Source organism: Octopus bimaculoides, chromosome 20, assembly GCF_001194135.2.
Source record: "Octopus bimaculoides isolate UCB-OBI-ISO-001 chromosome 20, ASM119413v2, whole genome shotgun sequence".
NCBI lineage: Eukaryota > Metazoa > Mollusca > Cephalopoda > Octopoda > Octopodidae > Octopus > Octopus bimaculoides.
This window is the reverse complement of record NC_069000.1, coordinates 16,077,318-16,089,817: the sequence shown is the minus strand read 5'-3', so window position 1 is coordinate 16,089,817 and position 12,500 is coordinate 16,077,318. Positions and strand designations below refer to the sequence as shown.

Sequence of the window (12,500 nt, the reverse complement as noted above, 5' to 3'; positions counted from 1 at the left end):
TGGTCGAAATTGCCAGTATTTATGCAGACACGATACTTCCTTCTCTGTTATAGTTAAGGCGTTATACTTTTCAATATCTATAACAGCTCGTTAAGATCCTCAAGAAAGAGAACATGCAAAAAAGATGACAAAAAGGCAAATGTAATGGAGCAAACTGTTGATTCAACGCACGTCCCATAGATTATTGTTTAGTTTGATAACCAACAGAGGTCACTGTGCATTATAGCAACGATCCAGGTTCAAAATCCACCATCTCCATTAATTTTTTTTTTTTTTTTTGGAAACATTTAGGCCAAGTGGAGCTGAAAAACCGCTACCATTATCTGGAATCATTTGACTTAGTCGTTGCAGTCCGTCACAGACATAAGTAGGTCCTTTATACACGCCGAGTCTCTGTAAATCCCTGTATTTCAAAGATCGAGCCCTAAGTACAAGCAATGCATTCTTCGGGATTCATATGGAGAAAATGAATGATTATTCGCACGACGAGCACGTCGTAAGAGATGTCTTTTCTGTCGCCTCTTCTGTCGAAACTACACTTCTACTTTTTTATAACTATTTCTTTTTGCTGAGACCCAACATCTGTTTTTAATATTACCCATCAATTCCTGCTTAAATGGTTAGCGAATTTGATCTCCACAACTCCTCCATTTTGAGTGAGATGTGTTCTGTCTTCAGTATCTTGAAGCTGTTTATTAATCTCGTCAATGTTGATTGTGTGGATAACCAATTTGACTTCAGTGTAACCAGCTGCATGAAACTGTGGACAACACACACTATGCCTATCGGCTATTTTGTAAGCAATTTATCTACAACCCAAATATCCTACTGTTATTTCTTCGACATTGGTGATACCCTTTGAACAACTGTGAGTCGGAGCGCACTAAGTATTATTCCTAATAATATTATTAATATTACATAAGGTTATAAGTGTATTTTGATGAAAAGATTATATACATACATGGAAAAACGCATGCATGTATTCAAAATCACGCGTGTATGTAAACGTACACAAAATATGCATTCTCCCAGACATATACAAATATGAATGAACGCGTATATCTAAAAAAGAATTTGCCCAAATATTTGCACCCTGCAACAACGAAACATATCCATATTCACGTATGCAAATGCACAGCAACCACATACATATAACCATATATAGATAGCGTGTTTGCAAACACACACACGTATAAAAACATGAAAGCATATTCGTACGCATGAATGCACAAAGACACACACACATGTATAAAAAGTATGAATACATACAATGGCATAGAGACACCGTAAGCATATTTAAACGAGAATACCTCTATGTGGCATTTTAACTAACAAGAAATAGTAGCCAGATCACGTACATATCACAAAAACTGTTTTAAAAGAAATTTGGATACATTGGATATTATAGTCCCAGTCGTACTATTCCTGAAAAGAACGGATGTGATTGTCACACTCGGAATACCTTCGATCATCGGCCTCTTAGAGAGCGGTTGAGCTGAGGCTAAGTAACCGTTGTTACAAGAAAAGGGGAAACACTAATCAGGGTAAGAAATAGAAAATTGATTTACCTTTTCTTACGAACTGCTTTCTTAGCGGAGATTCGTTTGGTAAGTGAACCAAAATTTGTTTTACATGTGATACTTGTGTCAGATACGTCTTTGGTTAGTGGAGTGAAAGTATAATCGGATGACACCCGAGAATAACAGCTCGAAGCAAGTGGTATTGTCTCGTTTTTTGTGACATTATATGTTTTACCATGTTTTGTTACAATCCACACAAAGGATACATGCGATTTAAAAGGTGCTCCAATATTTGCCTTACATCTAAATGTTCTTACTAGTCTGCCTTCCACCTTAACTCCCTTGACGAATTTCAGACTCTCTAAGTTAGATTTTGCTGCAAAGAAAACAATCTAATATAGCAAAATGTTAGAACAATAAGTTTTGTATATTACTAAGACTATTGGGTGGTTTCACTTATATAAACTACAATCTTCATACTAAACTAAAATGGTTAACACCATACGAATTGTTCTTCATGCTGGACCCTGTAAACAACTGTTTCTTGCATATACATACACACACGCGCTTGGACAAACACACATCTCATGCGCACACACTTACAGACATACACACAAACTCAGAGAGATACACACACACACAAGTACATACACACACATACACACACCCGGACACACAAACACTTCCAAAAGTTCTGCTTATTTCCTCTTTCTTGTGCTGCTCCTCTTAAATTGGAATTCTTGTGGGACATCAAGTGTTTGTCGTAGAGCACATTGATGGGCGTCTCTGCTTTCTCGCATATCTGTCTGGTTTAAATGTCTTTTGTGTTCTCATTTTTCGCCTCTTGTCAAATATATCATCTTACCTACTCGTTTTGTTGCTACTCCGTCTTCCCAAACGTCTCTGCATTTTAATATATTTTGAAAAACACCTTGTCACCGATATTAAAATACTTTCTCGTATTTTTGGTGTTTTCTCTATTTGTTTTTCTTACTGGTAACATCTAGTGAAAAATTGGTTTTTATTTTTCGAGCAAACATTAGTTCCGCAAGCGACTTACCTGAACAAGTGTTTGGGTTCGGTGTTATCCTCTAAACACTGAAGAGTTCTGCCGTTGCTGCTTTATCGACTAGCACGTTTCTTGCTTTCTTTAATGCTCTTTTAAATGCATCCACGAACCGTTCTACTTGCTCGTTTGATCTTGGGTGATATGGCGGAGTACAGATGTGAACAGTTGCATCTTTTTTTTCTTTGCAAAAATCTCATTCGCCGTAAACTGCGTACTGTTTTGAATTCTATGGTGTCCAGGACACCATATCTTGCAAAGAGTTCATGAATAAATTCTGGTGTTACTGTAGAGGTTGGTTTCCTTCATCTACATATTTCCATCCACTTAGAATAACTATCTACAAGAATCAGGGAATATGCGCCATTTATTGATCCAGCAAAATCTACACAAAGCCTGGTCTATAGACTGTCGGTTTTAGACCAAGGTTGGAATTTTACCGGTGGTGACTTGGCTGCAAGGGTAAAACTTCTGCAGGATTGCAGGATTTCACCGAATCTTCAATATCACGGTCCATTCGAGGCCAATATATGTAATTTCTCACTCTTTTTATTACTCATAAGGGGCTAAACATAGAGGTGACAAACAAGGACATACAAAGAGATTAAGTCGATTACATCGACCCCAGTGCGTAACTGGTACTTAATTTATCGCCCCCGAAAGGATGAAAGGCAAAGTCGACCTCGGTGGAATTTGAACTCAGAACGTAAAGGCAGACGAAATACCGCTAGGCATTTCGCCCGGCGTGCTAACGTTTCTACCAGCTCGCCGCCTTTGTTAGAAACGTAATTTCTCATTAGCGGTTTCATTCTCGAAACCCTTGGGTGCCCAATATGAATTTGCTTTACTGAAAGCTTTTGTAGTGCAGATGGCACTACGACTTTTTGCGCATGCATCAACCTTTTGTCACACAGTGAGAAATGGTTCATTGTGTTGCGCATATTTCTATTTTGTTTTTAGCCTTTACTGTTTCTTCCATTTTTATAATGAATTTAGCATTCTCCGATTTTGAATTTATGTCTGGTAATATAACTGGCGATTCACAAATACCGTCACCAAAAACATTTTTAATTTCATTTTCCTCTCGCAAAGCGCCGATCACAGTTTCTTCCAATGGTTCCACGCTTTTTAAAATCAGACTTCATAGACAATTTGCATGGCCTAATTTCTTGGATGGTATGCACTACATCTTGAAATCATAGTTTAACAGTATCGTAGTCTAGCGTTGGAATCTATTAGCAGTATAGGTACAAATTCCTTTTTTCGACCCAAATATCGATAATAACAATCGGTGATCAGTCTGTAGCCGAAAACTTCTACCGTGCAAAAATCTTTGAAATCTTTTCACAGTAAAAATGATCAGTAGAGCTTTTTCTTCGATTTGACTCTAATTTTACTCTACTGATATGAGGGAACGTGAGCATGGACCACCGCCTTCATGTTACATTCGATATATTTATGTAACATTACTTCTCTATACAGCAATCTCCGCTGCAGGATCGAAGTGAGCTAGAGACAAATCAAATATTAATATTTTAAAAAATTTTCCCAAATGCCTTTTGACAATTTTCTGACCAATTCCATTTCATATCTTTTTTCAGCAAATTATTCAGTGGAGCCCTAATCTTATGCATATTTGGGATATAATTTGGTAATTTGCATGTCGTGAAAATGCCTGTAAGATCGCTATATTAGTAGGAGGAGGCATATTTTTTATTGCCCTCGAAAGGTCAAGTTGTTTCTGTCAATGACTTGTCCTAAATATCTCATTTCCGGTAAGAAAAATTCACACTTTTCTTCACTCAAGGTAAATGATCCCTATAATAATAGATCTCTTGGGAATGATTTTAAAAGATACTTCAAAAACATAAGCCAAATTCCAATTTACACACCGTACAGAAAAGACACAGGGACGCTTAAGAAAACTTAGTAGTAATGGGTGATAGCAAACTTCTTATGGAAATTCAAGACAATTAATCATAATTAAAGATAATACACTTTCTTGTTAGGATTAATGATTAATTTCAGTCATTGCTACATAAAACAAAAAAAGAAAGACAACCCAATATTAAATAGAGACTGTAGTAAAGCATGAGTATGGTCTTTAGTTTTACTGGAAAATCGCCAACACTGTTTCGGTTTTATTAGACTTGATTTGTGAATCTTAGGCTAAATCTGATAATCATGGAATGATGAGCAGATATATAGCTGGATGAAAAGTTAATAGTCAACTGCTTGCTATAACCCAAGAAATATTATTTTTAAAGTTATACCTTTATTGATTACTACAATCTTTTTGTAAATTATTGACTCTGGTCAGAAACAGGTGGGTAGATCTCAGAAATTTAGTTAATTTTAATTCATCAAAAATGAAAAGTAACAGGGAGAGAATCTTATATTTAGCAGCTATATGGAGACTACCGAATATATGCTTTAATATTATCCCTAAATCTTATCCTCAAAACATAATCTAACCGTGACTGGAAAATTATAAAAAATTAACCTAATTTAGTCATTCACATAATGAATTGTTTTTAACATACAGTTGTTTAATAGTGAATAATTGAAATTTTTTTTGTCTTTCTACATCAATAATCCTAACTTCTATTTTATTCTACAGAGAATAGAACAACTAGATATTGTACTCAGTGTATTTTCATTGCAATATAAAATAGAAAACCATAGGACTTTGGAATGTGCAAAAGATTGCACGTGTCAAAATCTGCAGAAATTCACAAAATAAATACAGCTACTGAAAATGAATATTTCTGGGACTGAATAAGTGCAAAAGCCGTGTAACACCAACCTTTAATGAACTTCGTTTCTGAAACTGCGCTTAATGTTTCACATGAGTAAGCTGCTACATCATTGCAAGTGGGTTTTTGTTTCCAACAGGTAATATAACCTATATTAGCAACAGGTAAATCACAGTCGAAACCTTTGCTAGTATTTAATTTTCTGTATTTCGCATGGTCAAGGGAATATTGTATATGTACGACTGTAGTTCCGTTTCGTTGGAGCTTGAAGTCAATAAGATTCTTTAATACAAGCAAGCATGTTATTGATATATTAATTGTCTTTTCAGGTTCAATACCCTCAGCTGGTGTTATTTCTATAATATCAATAGCTATAAGTAAAAACAAGGGTAACAAGTAAATGAGAGTAAATGAGAGAATTATAGAATAGCAGTTATAAAACAATAGCGCAGAAGGAGATAACAATATGGAGAGTCATGGCATTGAAGAAAATGAATGAATGAATGAATGAATGAATGAATGAATGGTGGTAGGCTCTCGTAGGACGAAAAAGAAGGTTCTGCAATTTTTTGCTGAACACCCTGCAAAATAATTTTTTAAAGTGATCAGAAGTATGTGTTGTACATTAGCTAACTCCATTCATCAAATCAACGTTCTCTGAATAGGAATACAGTATACCACACATCGGGTCTCCACACCTGCAGCAAGGAAGACCAAAGTCTTTTAATCTGCAGGGAAGGTGACAGCCTCAGATTTTCGAGATAGAAATTACATTGCGTTTCTTGACCTATCTTCAAAATGGCCACATCAGAAATGGAGAGTTTTATTTCAAAATGCTGATGTAGTTAAGAAAGGTTAACAAGACCAAAATCCCATGAACAGTTCTCAAATCCTTGCTTTTAATGGCGATTTTGAGTGACTGTGGCTTTGAACTGGTTGATCTCCCTCACGATTCTCCTAGTTTGACCCCAGCAGAATAGCCATTGGTTCCACACCATGAAGAATGACTAGGCTGGGTACCAGTATCGCAGTCTGGACGACGTCATATCTGCTGTTGGATGAAAGCTTCTTCACGAATGGAATCCAAACACTGCAACACCAAATGAAACAGTGTGGACTGCAAGGAGGAATACGTTGAAAAACGAACTTCATTTGGTTATTTTCCGTCAGAGTATCTTTATCAGCCTATAAATTTTCAGCCGACCCTCTTACAGGTACCTCTAGTTTAGGGTAAATAAGTGCATGTTATGAGACGTTTGCAGACCATTAATGTCAGGAAAGTCAGTGTTGTACATCTATATGCATGCATGTATAGGTGCCTCTGTGTGTGTTTGCGCGCGCGCGTGTCTAAGCACTTGTCTGGGTGGCATAGAAATACGGAAAGCATGGCAAATAACGAAGTGAGGAAGATTGTGTGTTTGAGCCGAAAAGAAAATATTTTCTTTAATCTTAACTTACACTCCCTGTGATCCATTAACAGTGAAATTATAGCTGACAACATCGTTGACATAAAAATGCGGCTTCTTGTAACTGAAATATGACCAAAAGATATCGTTGAAATTAAAATTCGGCTTCCTGTAACTGAAATATGACCAAAGACATGTATGATTCAGGTAAAAATGATGGTTAAACAGTAAAAGAGTAAAACTTGAGAGAAAGTTGGAAAATATTTAAGCGTGAATAATCGAGGGTGAAGTTTTGGTAATAAGGGACATAGCTCATAACTCAACCCATCATCTTTTTCACCACAACTACAAAACGGATGTGTGCATGCTCCTCCAATAGGGAGCTCTCAACATAATTCATTTCATATCGGCTACCTCTGATGTGCGCAGGGGTGCATAATCGGATTATTACCTAACACTCTGCGGAAAGCCTAGCAGGAAACTGAACGGTAAGATCGGTTGTGATGGATGTATAATATTGTACATTTCGGATAATGTGTGTGTGTGTGTGTGTGTGTGTTTGTGTGTGTGTGTGTGTGTGTGTGTGTGTGTGTGTGTGTGTGTGTCTAAGTATGTATGTACGTATGTATGTATGCTATTCTGATTATATGTCTGTGCACACGTTTGAATGTGGTGTGTGCCAGAGGGTTTGCAAATCCAATGGGGGTCTTAAAAGACATGTTAGGATCCACAATGAGCAGAACTTACTTGCAGGTATTGGTAGTGCAAATCAGAGGTGCAATTTGTGTGGGTGTTTTTTCAAAACACTGTCTGGTTTAAAAAGCCAGAAAGGGCTAAGGTGTAGGTGCAGGAGGTGGTCAAACTCTGTTTAAGGAGTAGACAACCACCATGCATGTATGTATGTATTTATGTATTTATGTGTGTATAATATGCACATAAAACTATAATAAAGACAATAATCACCTGTCAGTTTTACAATACTATTATAGTTAATAGTGATTAATTGTTTCTCATCCACGTTAATCACTTTCAACAATTAAGAATGAATCATTTATGAGTAATGTTTCTTCGTTACAGATAGATATAAGCTGTTGATGATCCATGTTGATTTAGTCTTTCGTTTTGGTATGCACCATACATAAAATGATGCAGGGAAGACTCTTCAATCACTCACACTTGTCAAATTCATGAAAGTCGAAACAAAGAGAGATCGCTACGTAACAAAGAGAGATCACTACGTAACAAAGAGAGATCGCTACAAAGTAATCAATAAGCAAATTTAATAATAATAACAACCGTTTCTCAATTGACATTTATTAGTGATCCCTGTAGTGTTTTCAAATGATTAATACGTATATGTAATTAATGTTATCACACAGACACATCATATAGTTAACAACGAGTCAGCTGTTGCAGCAAGCAAAAAAATATTCAATAAAAATGCCTGATATTTTATTAATCTCTTTTAACTGAGAGTTCCTTTGAAGTGTGGAGGGTGAGATAATCAGGATTTGAGACCCAACACTGGAACTGCAATATATATAGTAAATACAGTGGGGCAAATGAATATTCGTACATGTCAAAATTCTTTATTTATTTAATTTCTAATGAACATAAATGGGATATATCAATACTATATTTGCATACACATACATAAACTAAGAATATGCAAAAGAAACTAATAAATTATATTAACTTTATATAATCCTTTCTATATTAGGCACGAGGCCTGAAATTTTGGTGTGGGAGTGGCTAGTCGATTACATCTTAAATGGTACTTATTTCATCGACCCCGAAAGGATAGTAGGTAAAGTCGACCTAGGTGGAATTTTAACTCAGAACGTAAAAGGACAAAACACTGCAAAGCGCTTCTTGACCGGCGTGCTAACGATTGTGCCAGCTCGCTGTCTTATTGATTTTATATGATCTTTACTACTAAAGGTGGGAGGGAGGGGACAGTGGAATTTGAACTCAGAATGTAGCGACGTGCGAAATACCGCAAAGCAATTTCGCCCAGCGTGCTAACAATTTTCTTAGCTCACCGCCTTATTGCCTGTATATAATACAAAAATGAGGTAGTGTAAACTTTCATCAGAAAACGGCCTCTGCAAATGAAAAAAACCAACAGTCTGGGATGTGTCAGTTCACATAGCCCTGGAGGTCAACGCTAATCGACACTGATACATTCAAAGGCTACCAGGAAGGAAATTCCTTTTTTACGAAAAATACTAGTCCCAACAAGTGATAATTCATTTCTAAACGAAATAGAAAAGTGTTCTAAATATACAGAAATCAAATAAGTGACACCTAGAATGTAAGAGATTAAAACAGAAACAATCACTATAATAAGATGACTTAGGAGTGATTTAAAGAGAAATATCAAAAACATAAGCCAAACTCCAATTTAATCAACATACAGAAAATACCCTGGGACGCTTACTCGACAGTGCTGTAGAAATACGCAATAAAAATAAATCTGTTGAAAATTGATAGTAATGTAGCTAAATAACTGCAAGCCGGATAACACTAACCTTTATGCATCTTCCTTTTTGAAGTTCGTTTATAAGCTTTACATGAGCAGGCTGCTACAGCTTCGTATGTGGGGTTTGCTTTCCAACACATAATATAACTTACATCACCAGAAGGTAAATCATTCTCGATACCTTGGATAATTATTAATGGTTTTCACGCATGCTGTCCTTTATGACGTACTGTATATGCACAGCGTCGGTTTGTTGCAGCATGAAGTCAAAATATTAAATACCACATACCATCATGTTACAAAGTCACCCAAACTTCAATACCGTCAGCTGGTGCCATTAATAGAATTTAAATAAAAAACAAAGGAGATAAACATATAAATCAGAGAAATATATAATCGCAGTTATATAACAATGGTGAAAGAAAAGATAACATAACGTAACAATTATCAAAAAAAAAATTTGTTTCTTGTATTTTTTTAATTGTTTATCAATCCATTTTTTCTGCTGATTCCAAAAATGAAATTATTTTTTTTGTATCATCAACAGTTAAAAAAATATGTCGACTTTCAATGTTATTGTATATTCGGTATTGTTATAATGTTCCGCTACTAAATGTATGTCTAAGTTCTGCTACTTTCAGGATGGCTACTAAGAGTATGTAAAAATTCTCCAGATACATTTTGCTATGTGTGTCGTTATTATACTAAAAAAAAAAAACAGGTATTATATAAGATCGTGTACGGTACCAAATTGTGGATAACGTACAGACTCTATTTCGGAATGCCCATGGGTGACCAGGACAAACCATGGGCCCCACATGTGATATGTGGAAGCTGTCGATCTACTCTAGAAGGGTGGTTAAGAGGTACAGGAAGGTCAATGCCTTCTTCCATTCCAAGGATATGGAGAGAGCCAAAGAACCATCACGATGACTGTTACTTTTGTATGATGGATGTGACAAAGTACAGAAAAGTGAAAGGAAGACAAGCTCTTCAGTATCCAGACATACCATCATCTAGAGCCCCTGTCCCACATGATGACAGTTTACGAGTACCACTACCACCAGAAAATATTTCATCTGAAGAGTCAACCAGTAGCAGCAGCCAAGAAATGCAGGAAACTCAACACGAAGTCTCAAAGCAGTGTTGCTCCACAATGGAAATAAATACCCTTCTTTGTTTCTTGCACGCTCCATACAGAAGAAAGAAAATTACGATAATGTCAAAGAACTTTTCGACAAAATAAATTACGCTGAGTTCAAGTGGGATGTTTGTGCTGATTTCAAGATGCTTGCCTTCTTGCTTAGCTTGCAAGGGGGATACACAAAATATTCATGTTTCCTTTGCTTATGGGACAGCAGAGCTGATGATAATTATTACAAGAGAGTACGTTGGCCCCCATGAGTGGAACTGCAGCCAGGAATGTTAAACGTTCTCAAACAGCCTCTAGTAGATTCCAAAAAAATCTTATTACCTCTACTTCAAAACAAATTCGGATTGGTAAAACAGTTTGTGAAGGCCTTAAATTTTAGAGGAGAAGCTTTTCAAGAAATTTGTCTTATGTCTCCAAAGCTATCTGAGGCTAAGATCAAGAGTGGCATATCTGTTGGGCCCCAAGTAAATGCAATGTTAAAGTCGAAAAAACCGGAAAGAGCGATGACAAAAGTTGAAAAAGAAGCTTGGTGTGCATTTCGTGATGTAGTTCGTGGATTCCTAGGAAATCACAAGGCTCCTAATTACAAACAGCTGGTAGCAAAGCTTATTAAAAACGTCAAGAAAATGGGTTGTATGTCCTTAAAGGTTCATTTTTTGCACTCTCACCTAGATTTTTCCACCGAAAACTTAGGTGATGTCAGTGAGGAGCATGGTGAGAGATTTCATCAGGACATCGCAACTATGGAAGGAAAATACCAAGGACGATGGGATACTGCTATAATGGGAGATTATATATTGCTTCTAGTCAGAAGAGATGAAGGTATACACTCCAGAAAATCTCGATCGTCAAAGCACTTCTCATCTTAAGAAAAGAATTATCAAGGGATTTACAGTGCAGAGTTTTATTGCTTCTTTTTGTCCTAGCTAATATATTTCCTAAATACCTTTCAATATATGAAAAAGAACTAAATGTTTGTCATTTTGCTGACTCGTTTTATTATTTTGCCGTTTTCCCAATCTTCTTTTCCATTTCTGTACACTCGTAAAAACACCTTATCACCAGATTTAAAATATTTGGTCGTATTTTCAGTGTTTCTCCTAGTTTTAATTTTCTTCCAGGTAATAACTTGTGCGAAACTGACCTAGTTTTTCTTGCGAACATCAGTTTAGTAGGCGACTCGCCTGAAAAAGGTATTAGGCCTTGGTATTACACGGTAAACTCTCAGGAATTGTGTCAATGCGAATTGTGTCATGCACTTACTCATTTCTGGATCTCTTCAGTGCCCTTTTGAACGTGTCCACAAAGCGTGCAGCTTGTCCGTTCGGTCTTGGGAGATACTGAGGGTTAGTGACTTGTTCAACTGAGTACCTCTTGCAAAAATTCTTAAATTCATTCGCCGTGAATTGTGTAGTTATCGGAGATTATGCTATCGGGCACACCATACCGAGCAAGAAGTTCGTGTTGAAATTCGACTGTTACCTTGTAGGTCGGTTTCTCTTTTACATATTTCTGGCCATTTTGTATAGAAATTTACTTTTTATGTGCCTTTAATTTTAATATTTTTATTTTTTATTTTTATTCTTATTATATATTTGTATTAAAATTTGGCAAAATTCATATTGAATTTTGTAAATATCTGAAGAGGCCTAGCGAATCATGCATGTACCACCATTACATCATTTTTATCTACTACTTACTCCAGCGTACGGGAGCTATAATGATAGAATGGGGCATGCCAATGCTAAGCCGAAACAGCTGTAAGAACTTGTCCCTCTCCAATTACTAAATGTCCTTTAAATTTGAAATCTTAATTGTTGATATGACATGGTATGTCATAAGTGTCTGTATATTGTGTTTTTTGTCAATTTATTTATAAAATAAACAGATTAATCAACGGAATACAGTGTCTGCAAGTTGATGAGTACCTCATATTCTCCTCCATTTTCATATTGCTATAGAAATTTAGGGTAAAGTAACCCCCTTTTACCCGCACTCACTTATTGCATCTGGTATAACACTAGTGTAAGAATAATTGGGTACCCTCTCAGCAGTATATTGGATAGATATTATCCCTTAGTGGGTTGGATCCTCAACCCCTAACTCTCTCGGGTTAT

At 36.2% G+C, this 12,500-nt stretch overlaps 2 protein-coding genes across 3 annotated transcripts in view; one reads left to right on the top strand and one right to left on the bottom strand.

The window, feature by feature from the left end:
* The window catches only part of LOC128250265 (uncharacterized), a 119,166-nt gene that overhangs the window by 55,381 nt on the left and 51,285 nt on the right, over positions 1–12,500 (top strand). The gene's annotated exons all lie outside the window — the stretch shown is intronic.
* LOC128250269 (uncharacterized) overlaps positions 1–12,500 on the bottom strand; it is an 84,635-nt gene that overhangs the window by 55,902 nt on the left and 16,233 nt on the right. The gene's annotated exons all lie outside the window — the stretch shown is intronic.